At 45.0% G+C, this 13,905-nt stretch overlaps 1 protein-coding gene across 1 annotated transcript in view; it reads left to right on the forward strand.

Annotated features, from left to right (window-relative positions):
- The window catches only part of LOC114289149 (O-fucosyltransferase 10-like), a 49,072-nt gene that overhangs the window by 24,464 nt on the left and 10,703 nt on the right, over window positions 1-13,905 (forward strand). The window lies entirely within an intron of this gene.

Consider the following 13,905-nt stretch of genomic DNA (forward strand, 5'->3'; position numbering starts at 1 on the left):
TTTTTGGAAATTGAGAAATGAGTTCTTAACCGGGTATTGAGCCGACGACTGGCCACAGCCAAAACGACTCGACAAGGGAAAAACAAAGGTAAACAACCTAAACACATCGAGTAACACTCGAAGCGACTCAAAACAAGAATCGAGACAGACAAAATAAAATACAAGACTCAAATGTGCACATGGAGCCTGTTTCCCCGAGTATTGTTTCCCACCCTTTCTCATTTGTGATTCTCGCATCGCTCGGCCCTCAGGCTCTGTTTTTCTGAAAAAGCCCTTTTCTCACTTTTTCTCTCATCGCACATCTCTCTATTCTTCAATCTCTCATTTTTCAATCCCTCCCCTGGGTGGTTGATGGATAAACTAGAAATTGTGGGCCCTTGCCGCTGGTATTCTACTAGATTCTCAATCTTGTTCACAACAGTGAGCTTCTCCCATACAGGGGCTGCGCTACAACTGGGCGTGTAGCAAATTTGCAGCTGACATCGGTTGACGATGCTTTGTTGGGGAGTTTGGATGTGATCAGATTTGTCCAGATGAGGAAGTGGAATATCATGATCCATTCCAGCTCGTGCTTCGCACTTGGCTCGATACCTCGTTGCTTGGAGGATGAGAGAGCTTTTCGGCCCTTTTGCTGTTGACTTCAGTTGTGCCCTTCTTGGCAGGTAGGGTGCCGCGAGTAGTTGACGACGGGGGAAAGACAGAACACCTGACTCAACTGTGCCCCTAGTTCATCATTTTGGCCATTTTTTGTTTTTGCTTTCTACTAAAACAATTTTGACCAATATGAGAGTTTCATTAACATGCTTGTTCGATTTTTGATTTGAAAATCATGCAAGTCAGGCTATGAGCACTGAAAATTTTCCTTTTTGGGTCCAAGAAATGGTCCAGTTTTTTGAAAAGATGGAATAATTTTCGAGAGAATAGTCAACCTCAGTAAAAATTCTCAAAAAATATTTTTGCAAACGGCCAATGCTCAACAAGCACGGAACCTGCTCTTGAGATGCGCAACTTCAGATCCGAAGGAAAATTGCCCCTTGCTTGAAAAGAGCTGCACGGCAACGGAAAGTTGCCCCTTGTTTGAATGGCACCGCGGCACACCGTATGGCAATGGAAAGTTGCCCCTTGTTTGGATAGCATCGCAGCACATTGCAATCACTCTTTAGAGTAACGATGACAACCGAACTCTCGGATACAGAGAAGGCAAAGATGATCAAAACCATTACATGGACACAGTTGATTTTGAAGTGTTTTACGGCTGGACTTCGAAATGAAGTTGCCTGCGTATCCCAAAGATGAGAATCAAGCCTTACGTAGTTCGGGGTTAAGGTACACTCGGGTATTTAACCTCTCCTTTTGTGCTCTAACTTTTGCCAAAGCCGCCCTTCCGGGTTTTCAACCTTGCGAGCTCTGTTTTTCTTTTCTTTTCAATTCTTTTCATTTTTTTTCTTTTTTTCTTTCTTTTTTTTATTTCTGTTTTCTTCTTCTTTTCTTCATTTCTTTTTTGTTCTTTGCATTTTTGTTCTTCTTCTTTTTTGTTCTTTTCCTTTTTTCCTTGCTCTAACTTTTGCCTGGGTCGCCCTTCCGGGTTTTCGACCCAGCGAGCCTCTCAAGGGTAAAAGTGTAGCTTTGTCCATGTCAAATGGTTCTGAGATCTCGAATCCGTCTGAATCCAGGAGAGTGACTATTGTTCGCTGACAATGCCGGAGTCCATCCCATGGGGGCCGGATTTGCCCCTAGTGTTGTGGATAGGAACTCAGTAGTTCTTCAGCAATACTTTCTCTTTCCTCCCTCTGGGATTTGGCGTTCTTGCCGATCTTCATTGATTTGTGGAATGATCCATCTTCGGCTCTTCGAGCACAATCTGGCATCTTTTGCCCCTAGTTCGAGGGGTGCTTCTGATCTAGCTTTACAAGTTTCCTTTGATATGATCTTCTTGATCTGACTTTGGTGCCTCTTGTTCGAGGGCTGCTTCAAAATGGCCACACAGGCTTCCTTTGATGGTTGACCATTGACCATTCTGAATTTAAGTCCAAGGTTTGAAAATGAGGGGTTAAGTCTCGAGGCTGAGAGCGATCCTAGGCTGCACAATCTCAAGAGCGATTCCACACAGGTCTTCGCAGGATCGCGCAAAATATTTTTTTGAAATTTTTTAAGAAAGCGACTAGTCACTCGCGCTGAAGACAGTGTGAGACCAATCTGGATCAAGCCAGGATCCTTCTCAGTACTCATATTAACAAGCATGATCTCAATCATTAAGGGCTTAGCATGCCTCTCTTTCTCTCAATTGATCAGGTTTTACAAAACCTGAGGAATTCCTTCCTCTTCGTTTTTATTACAATGTTTCGAAAAAAGTTTTGAAAAACTTAGGTCATTACAATGACATCGAAGGCACAGAAAAGGCAGGCGAAGAGTACTGTCATTTCATTCAAACTTTTGGCACAACTGGCACACGGCAGAAGCAAATGCAAGAGTGTGAAAATCACTGCTGTTCTATTCAAATTTGTTGGCATAACTGGCTCCAAGGCAGAAACAGACTCAAGAGAAAGCAAAAAGACAAACGCGAAACAAGATAGTGATGTCCAAGGTAACACCCTCGGGATCACCCGACTCTAACAAAACAGGACTGACTTGATACAACAAGACAGACCTAACTGACTCAGTATGAAAAGACTGACTCAACACAAAACGACAAGACTAACCCAATACCCAAGTCAGAAAGTACAAAACTAGCATTCGCAAATGCTCAAAACAATGCGTGCCAAACGCCACATCTGGAGTAAACTGAGTGCCGCCCGCAGGTCGTTCATCCCCCGATCACATAGTCACATTATCCCCCACAAGTTCACTGATCAAATGCCGATAGACTTTGCAGAGCTTGGTGCGATGATGACCTCATTGTCAATCAAATTTTGTATCTCATGGCGGAGACGGACGCAATTGTCGGTGTCATGACCGGTTTGTTGATGAAAAGCACAGTACTTAGTCGGGTCATGCTTTGGAGGGAGAGGATCGGGTAGAGGCCGTTGTTCTAACGGGTTCAGATGTCCTTTCCTGAGTAGGACCCCTAGAGCTTTAGACAAAGGCATAAAGAGTGGGGTGAAGACCCTCTTGCCTCGGGGTAGATAGTCCGAAGTTCGGGGGTTTGAAGTGGATGAACCAACAAAGGGAGTAGCTGGTATAGGCTTGGCTTGTTGACTTTTCCTGGGTGCAGGGTTAGGGTTGGAGGAAACGGTTCTGGTATGACGGTTCCTATCCCGATTTTCTGCCTGACTTGAACTACCCTCGGTCGGAGTGGGGAAAGTGTCATCCACAGTTTTAGTCACGACTGCGAATACTTGCTGCTTGTTCAACCCCCCGGCCTTCAAAGCCTCGACTGCCCACAACAGTTGTTCATAGGGATCAGTGTCCACCTTGTTCTATCCACTAGCCTCAGCTTGGTGGACGGTTTGGGTTGCTACTTCAGTGCGAAGCCCCGTTGTCGTCGACATGTCATTGCCGGAGCTTGAGACAGCTTCAGGTTGGCTGAGCTCAATCACAATCCGCCCCAGCAGCGGGGACTCCTGTGGTATGAAATTCCCGGCATACGGTGCCGCTGGGGGTGAAGCTGACATTCCGTAGGCGAGATCCGCCACAGACCTTTGGAGATCACCTATCATCCCCATTAGCTCAAATGTAGTAGTCTCGCGAGCCTGGTATAACTGGGGTGCCCAGACCTGGTGCACAACAGGCGACCTGGGTGGATGTGAGACATCAGTGTTGGCCTCACTCTGCAGAGCGGTCCCCTGCTCCAATGCAGCCGCCATAACCACGATTTCTTCTGAATTCTGTGCCGCCATAAATCCTGCCTCAGCAAAGGGGAGACACTGGCTATTCTGTATCAACTCTGCGACTCTCTGAACTGAAAGGAAAAACAGACAGCCTTTCAGCCCAAACTGATCAAACACGGGTGTAGCCAAACAACTGTACCCTACTGCTGATCACTGTTCCCAGAAATCACTGTTCCTGAAAACTGAACCCTGATACCCGCGGATAACTGATTCTCATAACTGATACTGATGCTGGTGTCCTCAGGTCTGATACTCAAACTTGCAAACTGACATGTACTTTCCCTGTAGAAATACATTCTAAAAGCACATAGCAAGTAAAGAGAACCAAAACACCCCTATGTTGGGGTAGGGTTTCCCTGCCCTATCTTGTCAGGAGCTAGGGTTTCACTACGCACACAGCGGTTTCAAACAACCTAACATCGGGTAAGCAGCCTGTCCTAATTTGGAATGGTCACTATGGATCCGAAAATGTACTAGGTCGAGTGGTCAAAAAGGGTGCCCCGGTAAAACCGGGGTTCGTGTTCCCATACTGTCAGAGCCCATAGCCGGTCAGCCTTATGGTCATGCCTTGACAAGACAAGCCTCCGGCAAACCGTTCAGGAATGGCAGATGGCAAACACTGTGTTCCTAGGCGCACCAATGCACATGCAATGCAAAGAAACACATAAGCGAAATCAAAACAGGATATCACGAGTTCGAGTCAAGCTCTCTAAAATCCCCAGCAGAGTCACCAGAAACTGTAAACGCGCCCGCGGAGGGGGGCCTTATGCTACTACAGTTCGGACTCGCGATTTTGTTGTCGCGGTTCTTAATCTGAACCAAAGAGTCCAAATCTGGCAAATCGTTTTGAGAAACAGATTTTTGAAAAAGTAGTGCCAAACATGGACTGCTTTGCCAGATACAGAGTCGCCACCTAAATATTTTTTAATGGGGAAATTTAGGAAACCCTGACTCGGTGCCGAAGGCCACATATCCGTTATCACCGGAGTTGTCTCGGCTCGGGAGCTTAGGTACGATCGGGGAAGGTCAGCTATGAGCACCCCCTTTCGCCCGGTGCGAAGACCGGCCTCTACTAACCATGATATCCGATTTTGAAAACATTAAGTGTTCTTATTCCATTTATTAGTCTAGAATTACTATGTTATGCGCGCAGCAAACAAGTATAGACTAGATTGCCTAATTTGGAAATAAGCATTGCATATCCGTTCGGTTTTGAAAAAGTGCTTTGAAATTTGCTACTCGTAAGTAGGCTAAAATACGGATTTCAACGAGTTTTTCCAATCCAAACAATCCAACCTCCACCCACAGGCATTAAAACATTTTAACACATAAGCACTTAGCCGCATGGCAGGCATACTGTCATGGCAACACTCACACACATGCGGGATGCTAAAGCATAAATACTTACATCGTACTCCGTGCCAAAACAGTAAACTAGTCAGCAAACATGCATGTCCTAGTTCATGTTAAAAATGGCTAATGCATCACATGCAAAAATGCAATCTAGGCAGGCTCGGCTAACCCTAAACATGGCATGTGAAATGCGATCAACTACCACATATTCAATTTGTGAATTGAAGTACAGATGCAGTTAGCGTGATGTACCGAGCCTAATGTATGTAATACAAATGTATGGATGCACGCATGCATAGCATAAGGTATGCTAATTTTAAAGATGCCCTAATCTACCATCATAAGCAGGTAAATAAAAGGGAAGAAAGAAGTGGAGATTGGAAGACATACACACCACCCACACACACTTATTACAAATTTGCCCTCACTCGGAGGGACCAAATAAATATTACAAATTAATTAACTACGCAAGCTAATTAAATATTACAAATTGCCTAATCAACTAAGCAAATTTAATTAAACTAAGAAAACAGTAAATCGCCTCGGGAAATGCGCCGCCATGCGTGAGCTACCTCTGTTTTCCTTCCTTCACTCCTCTAGAGGTTGCCAAAACCTCAGGACTGCTTTTCTGGACAATGAGGAGTGCCACCGGCTGAATGGAATTGCCACCGGCAGTGTGGTATGGCCACCGGCACAAAACGAAGCTGTCGGCAGAGAAATGATTGCCGGTCGGCACTTTACACTGCCGGTCGGCAGAGTGTTCCTGCAGAATCTGCAAATGACAGCAACAGAGGGCAAGGCAAAGCATGGCAACACAATTCAAGGCATATATGCACCAACCATGTCCCTTATCATGGTAATGACTCAAAGGGGCATGTGTTTCGATTCTCGGACCACCAATCACGCATTTCCATGCATGATGGCCCAAAGAATCGAGTATGCAACTTTCATGTCAAATGAAATGCAAACCAATCAAACAAACCAAGGCCCAATTCCTATCATCAAGTCAAGGAACAAGGCATGCATGCAAGATACAATGCAACCTAAGCATGCAAGCTAAGGATGCAACATGACATGGCAACAAGCTTATGCAAGCATACAAGCAAACATGGGACCATGCAAATGGATATAAAGATGGACTTATACAGGACTTGGGCAGCTCTAATAAGGCAAAAAACAGTAGCCAAAATGCCCAAAAATGGAGGCTAAACACACATGCACACATACACATGTTATGGTCCAAACCTCAAGCATTAAGCAAGCAACATTCAAGCACACTTGACAAGAGATTTCATGGACGATTAGCATGCAACATGAGCTCTAAAATCATGCTATAAAATGATGTCCAATAATGTTAAACAAGATAAGCAAATGCATGCAAGCACGGTCCAAATACTTGAGGCAAGTCATGAAGCTTTGAAGCACATTTATCACAACAATCATGGCATGCATTAAACAACTAAAAACAGGTTTTTAGCATGTTAAAACAAGGCCAAAGGACTACTTAGATGGCATCTAAGTGGCTCAAATTTAGAGGCATGCACGATGGTCAAAACATGGAGCATACAACACATGCTTCCAAAGCATTAAAGAGGCATGCAAGGCAGTCACGCAAGCATGAAATTGGAACTGAAATAACATGTAGGGTGGCCCCAAATCACCAAATCAATGCAAAGATGTCATGCTATACATTCACACGCTTAAGGCCAACTAGCCGGAATGCAAAGGGGCTATACTAACCATGCCAAATCCGACCCAAACAACCATGGACAGACCTAAGACATGGAAAAATATGCACAAAATCTTCACAAGACTAAGCCTAAAACACGCTCGAAGAAAGGCTAACAACCTAAGGCATATTAAGGCAATAACATGGCATTACATGGTAGGTATGCTAAGCATGCATGGTGTACCAAAACTAACAAAAAACAGAGGTATAATATGACATATTAAGCATGGAAAGCAGCCAAGACATGGTCAATACACACTTCAACATGATGCTCTCTCAAAAGGCCAAAAATGGTCCATTTCAAGGACAACAAGGAGAGGGGGTGGCCCTCCCCTTTTGGAGACTTCAAGGCACCATCTTCACCACTGAAATCCCTCAAGATTTCAGTGGTGAAGAGGCCCAAACACCAAAGTCCCGAAACTAGCACAAAATAGCACAAAATGAGGCCTTTCAAGGCCTAAGAGGGGTCAAACACCCTCAAACCACAAAAAACTCTTAATAAACAATCAAGAGGGCCTAAAAACAGAACTTTTTTGTATTATACAATAAGCACAAAAATAGCTCTAAGACAGGTAGAAAATCAATGCAAAAATGGGGAATAATGGGACTAGATTCTCACCCTTGAAGACCCCTTTACAAATGATGCTCCAATGGCTCTCCTTGGCTTGAATCCAACACCAAAACTTCAAAATCAGTCCCTTAGAACCTCAGTAGCTAAGTGAAGGTGAAACACTAGGTGTTTGTGTGCAATAGTATGGACTAAACACGCTAAAACACACACAAGAGGGGAAAAGAGAGAGATAAGGTGTATCAAACCCTAACCCTAGAACTCAAACCCTAACAATGGCTGTCTAAGCTCTCTCAAGTGTCTCAAGTGTCTAACCTTTTGCAACAAGAGAGAGTCTCTCTCTATATAGAAGCCTTTGTCTTGTAAAGCTTACAAGACAAGCTTCATAAGAGGGAGATCCCTCCATACACGTGTATGGAGAGGAGCAAAAGCAAGACAGCTGTCTTAAAATATCTGCAAAAGCAGATGCACAGTAGTCGGCCGGCCAAAAATGCCATCTTGGCCAAAAGTAGTGCCGACCGGCACTAAATAGTGCTGACCGGCAACAAAAAGTGCCGGCCGGCAATAAAAAGTGCCGATGGAAGCAAAAACCAGCCGATGGCCTCTAGCCACTGCCGGTGGTGGGTGGGGATGGCTCACAAGGCATTCCCTGCCCCTCCAAGGCAAAACACAAGTGTTTGGTGTAAAACCAGACACTAAACAGTCAAGTTCGGAGATCCTGAGGCAAGGCGCGCGAGCCGAGACCTCCGGGAACTCCAAACGAACACAAACATGGATAATCACCGAGTGTTCAAACGGTGACGTCCAAGTCTTGAGGACGGTCAAAAATGGGGTGTCTACAGGACAAAAACAGCCATGATGATGCTCTGGCCTGCCTTAGCTCATCAGTAGATACCAAAGACGCTAGAAAAGTTTGGGTTAAGTTCGTGCCAGAACCAAACATTGCATCTCCAGTCCTCTACAGTAACCTAGAGCCAAGCTGGATGGATCTGATACTTGCTTTTTCTGAAATCTGGCACTCTCTCCGAAGACAAAAAGGAAGCCAGCAAAATCTGACACAAGTCAGCTCGGTTCTGGGTCTCACGGTCTAGGAAGCTATACAGACGTTCTTATCTCGGTCCTTATCTTTTATGTGTGCATCCAAATCTGGTTGAGAATGTTCTCTACGAAATTCATGATGGGATTTGTGGATGCCACGTTAGTGGAAGGTCAATAGCGCACCGAGGGGTCTGGATATTGTCGGACCGTTGGCACGAGGCACTGGGAACAGGCGATTCTTCATCGCTGCAACCGACTATTTCACTAAGTGGGTTAAAGTCGAAGCAATGGCAAGTATCAAAGAAGCGGACACAAAGCGGTTTGTCATGAGGAACGTCGTGGTCTGTTTCGGCATCCCGCGAGTACTGATTGCAAATAATGGAACACAGCTTGATGGAAAGATTTTTAAAAAGTTTTGTGCCAACCTCAGAATCGAATATCGGAACTCTTCTCCAGGCTATCCACAAAGTAATGGTCAGGCAAAAGCATTGAACAAAACCATCATCAACAGAGTAAAGAAGCGGCTCGAACCTGCAAAAAGAAAGTGGGTCGAAGAGTTACCCCACGTACTATGGGCTTACCGAACCACAGCACAGCGCTCAACGGGAGAAACACCTTACTCCCTAACTTATGGAATGGAGGCCATTATCCCACTCGAAGTAGGTCTCCCAACCCTCCGGTCTGAACTGTTTGAGAGCACAGGTAATAAGGAAGCTATTGTACAAGCACTGGATATGGCAGAAGGCCGAAGAGAAGCAGCACTGATCAGACTTGTAGCATATCAGCAGCAACTCATCAAAAGTTTTAACCAAAAAGTTTTTCCAAGGCAATTCACACCTGGAGAATTGGTTTTCAGGAAAGTTATGCATTGCAAAAGGGTGCCTGGCGACGGAAAACTTGGGCCTAACTGGGAAGATCCGTACAAAGTCACAGTTGTTGCTGGAAATAGAGCTTATTACCTAGAGGATCTCAAAGGCAGAGCCATACCCTAGCCCTGGAATGTAGCAAATCTCAAGAAATACTATCAATAGAATTATACCTCAATTTCTCTATCAGAATGTAAAGATATTTATCTTTTGACCAATACCAATGCCTCCCCACTTCTCTCAAATTTATCAAATTTTTGTAATTAGCTTTGGTGTTCACTAAACGAAAATAGCTTTGATGTTTATCAAACAAAATTAACTTTGGTACTTACCAAACGGAAATAGCTTTGATATTTATCAAACGGAATTAGCTTTGGTGTTCACCTAAGGGAAATAGCTTTGATGCTTATCAAACGAAATTAGCTTTGATGTGTATCAAACGAACTCAGCTTTGGTCTTAACCCAAATGGACTTGGTTTCAGAATGACTAAACAGAATTAAATTTTAGTTAGCACTCAAACATGCCAAGTGGAATTGCTTGGTGGAATTATGTTTGGCAACTAAATTGGACTTTAGCCAAGTGGAATTGCTTGGTGGAAACTGCACTAACATATTTTAAGTAAACATCTCTGAGTCCACAAAATTTCTTAAGTATCATCGCATCAACACTTCAGTATTGCTGCGTGCAAACAGAGTTGGAACAAACTTGGCTAAACTCTATCAGGAGCAAACCTCTAGTACTAGTTTTACTCAACTCCAGGTGGGAGCAAACAATTATTTTTTTTTTCAAACCAACCTGGGCCCGAGTAAGACACCTCCTTCAAATACACTTATGCTATCAAAGTTGCAACAGATTTAAGCAGCTCTGCCTAAAATAACACAGTCTTCAGTACCAATCTTACTCAGCTCTAGGTGGGGCAAACAATTGTTTTTCAAAACTAACATGGACCTAAGTGAGACCCTCTTCTTTCATTAACCAAGCACAGCCATGCACCATATTCTTTAACCAGACCGAGCATCTATTCAGCCCTGAGGTCCTAGCAGTGTTCGGCTAGGGGCAAACAATACAGATAGCCTTCAGACATAGAAGCAAGAAAACATCAAATTGCAAAATCGAAAGGGAAATCCCATCATCCAATAAAGGCACAGCTGGCCTAACAAACAGTAACAAAAAAGAAGAAAACTGTCTTGGCAAATATAAGGAGACAACTCATCAGGAAGACCGAGCCACAATACATCAGAAACATGAAAACAAAAAAAAAATGAGAAAAAACAAAAACTTCAAATCATTTCATAGAAGACTTTAGCTTTCGTCAACAAAAGGAACCTCAGGAGCAGCGTCCACAATCTTGTCCAGGCCGTCTTGGGAAGGAAAAGTAGAGGCAGCTCCAACTTCCTGAGAAGTAGAAGCTTCTTTAACCACATCTCCCACGGCTTTAGTCTCCAGGGTTCCACCCCCTTCAACGTTCACTGTTTCATTGGCAACATCGCTCTCTTGAGTCTTGATCGCAGAATCAGTTGTCGGGGTAACCTTAGCCAGAAGAATTGCAGAGGCAACAGCAGTCTTTAGTCCCACAGACCTCGATGGAACAGGGACATCCTGAAACAAGGGAGACCCTTCAAGAACCTGAGCAGGAGACCCTTCAAGAACCTGAGCAGCAGTCAGAGCGCTTGACCAACCCTTCAGAAAGAGCTTGTCTCGCAGCACTAGCACCTCTTCTTTGTAAGTAGCCCCAGCCTCATCCCAACCTTGCTACTAATACATGGCCTCCAATGCAGAACGTTCAGCAGCCATCACCACAATAACAGCCTCCAGCTCTGCCATTTTTCCTTCGAGTTGGGCTTGTACCCCAATGGCAGCTTCCTTTGACTTTTCAGCCGAAGTAACAACCTTGCTCAGACAGAACGCCTCCCTCTCGATAGTTTTGTGTCCTTCTTTCTCGACCTCCAGGCTCACTGTCAGTCTCTCAGTACTCATGGCGGCCTCCAGTAAGGCCTTCTCCAGTTCCTCCGCTCTGGTGATGGACAAATACATCCTCTGAATACACTACGACGGATTGCAAAGCATTAAAGGAAAGAAAACAGTAGCATAACACCAAAAAAAAAAAAACAAACAGAACACACTTATAGCAATCATCATCTAAAGGGTCCCCTTCAGAACTAGAATATCGCGGGGCCCGTTATGATCAGCCATGTCCACCAGCATCAACAGGGTCTTGGTCAGGTCAAAAGCAAAATCTTTGGAAGCAACAACCGAATCAAAAGTAGAAATGGGTCTGCCTTGATGCAATATTGGCGGTTCCTACTTCTCAAACGGCTCATCCTCAATAGGATCTTCAGAAGCTTCTCCTACTACCGCCTTGTCAGTCTCCCTCCTCCTCTCCTTCTCTCTTGCAGCAACTGAAGTAGAGGGTTCGGTAGCAGTAGCACGAGTTCTAAAAGCTCCTACCTCCAATTTCACATCCATGAGGCTCTTCGTTTCGACCTTCACCAAAGGAGCCTCCAAAGCATCAGAGGAGCCAAAAACCTCAGCCTCCAAATCCACTAACACTCTTCTTTTCGACATAGACCCACCCCCTGCGAAATTAGGGACAGGAGAGGGCGTCCTCTCAGACGCTACACCCTGGCTTCGGCGGCGATTCGTAACTAGAAGGGTAAGGAAGGTATCAGTCTCAGTGTCAGAATCTACAAGGGATGCAGCCAGCCTCGCCTTCTTCGGAATGGTAGAGCGATAAGTCGCTTGGTAATCCAATAGCTCAGGCGCGAACCTTTTCTTGTACCTCAAAACAGCTTTGATGGCCTCAGTGTTCTCCATGTTCGGCCTACGCTAAAAACGGGAAGCCTCTGCAAAAAAGAAGGGCAACATTACAGCAACATTCAAAAACAAGGCAAGAAATACAAAAGACACTATGAAAAAGGAATCGAACCTGGGTAGCCATCCTTCTGGGGCATCCATTCAGACTGGAACTCAGTCCTAGCAGGGAATTCCCAGTTACCTCCAACTTGCAGAAAATCATCATTATGTTTGTCTGAATCAGGCAAACCAATTACTAGATGGCAATCGATCGAACGAACACAAAGGTAGTACGTGTTGTGATCCTTGTTGCGTGAAAGAGTGTAGCAACCTAAAATGTCCCAGATGTCAAGATTCAAACCCAACCGCTTGTTAAGAGCGAACACACCGCAAACAACACGGAACAGGTTAACAGACACCTGCATAGGGGTAAGTTGAACTTGGTGCAAAAATCAGCGCACCAAAGGGTCAAGGGGAAACCGAACCCCTCCCTCAACAATGGTCGCAATCGGAAAGGCGACAGTACTCCTAGTGCCTATGCGCTCGGTATCAACCTTTGCCAACAAAAGGGTCACGTCATCAGGGATATTATAGTCTTGGCGAAACATGGCCATGGCCTCAAGGGTATCAACTAATGAGCGGAACTTCTCCATTAAATAATAGACCTAGTGGGATAGAGACAAAACTCAGACAACAAGATTCTAGAGACAATGGTGCAAGGGCCAAATAAGACGATCAAAACAGAAAAAGATAGAAAAAGAAGAATCACAAGCGAACTTACAGAGATCAGAGCAGCAGTGGTGAGCAAGCAACGCTGAAATAAGAATAGTAACGGAACGTCTGAACAGAGCACCGACGAGACTGGCTTAGAGAAACAGAAAGGGTTTTTTGAACTCTCTAAAAGAATTGAAAGCAGATAAAGGGTTTTGGATTGATAACCCCAGAGCATTTATTGCACCAGCCGGCGTGAAGGTACATGAAGCACGACCATCGTTATGGAATCGGCGCACTATCTCTGCGCACTAATCCTATGCCGCCATGTATCACCATGAAAGGACACATGCAGGGGATGTGTGTCAGGATTGAACCGTCACCAAGGCCGAACTGGGGCAGATCCGAAACGGCGCGACGTTTCGAGTACAGAACAATAGCTCCCCCCAAGGAGAACCTTAGCGCGAGCTAGGGAGCAAATGAAGGGGCTAAAAATGAAATGGATCGAATTCAAGCCTTAGGCCGATCCGATCTTCTTAGCCCAAATCCAAATGGGTTAGATGAACATAAGGAGAAGCCAACTAAGCCCAACTCCATTACAAATAGTCCACCCAAGTCCTTAAGCATTTGGGCCCAACTCTCAGTGGAAAGGCCAGTCCAACCGCGATATGGGGCTGGGCCGAGCTACAGGACTCAATCTATGAGCTGAACTGATGGGCCGAACCCATCATCAGAACCGAAGTGGGCCGAATCCATACAAAGATATCCAAATGGGCCAGCCCATCTCTATAGTAGTTTCACAAAGGGCCGAGCCGAGGCGCAAGGGTGCCGAGCTGAGGGAACCTTTCAGAGAAACGTAGAAGCTGTGAGTACATGCATGTGCAAGTTGCCACCTCAGCTGGTCCCCTACACCTAGAATCACGGAAATAGTTAAATCACAGGAATGTGGTTTGTTATCAGCATGACTACAATGAGTATATACACCCCTTGACAACTACCAAATGGTCCCCCACCTTGGG

The sequence above is a fragment of the Camellia sinensis genome, chromosome 6 (genome assembly GCF_055761805.1).
Source record: "Camellia sinensis isolate YWXY chromosome 6, ASM5576180v1, whole genome shotgun sequence".
In the NCBI taxonomy this organism is placed as follows: domain Eukaryota; kingdom Viridiplantae; phylum Streptophyta; class Magnoliopsida; order Ericales; family Theaceae; genus Camellia; species Camellia sinensis.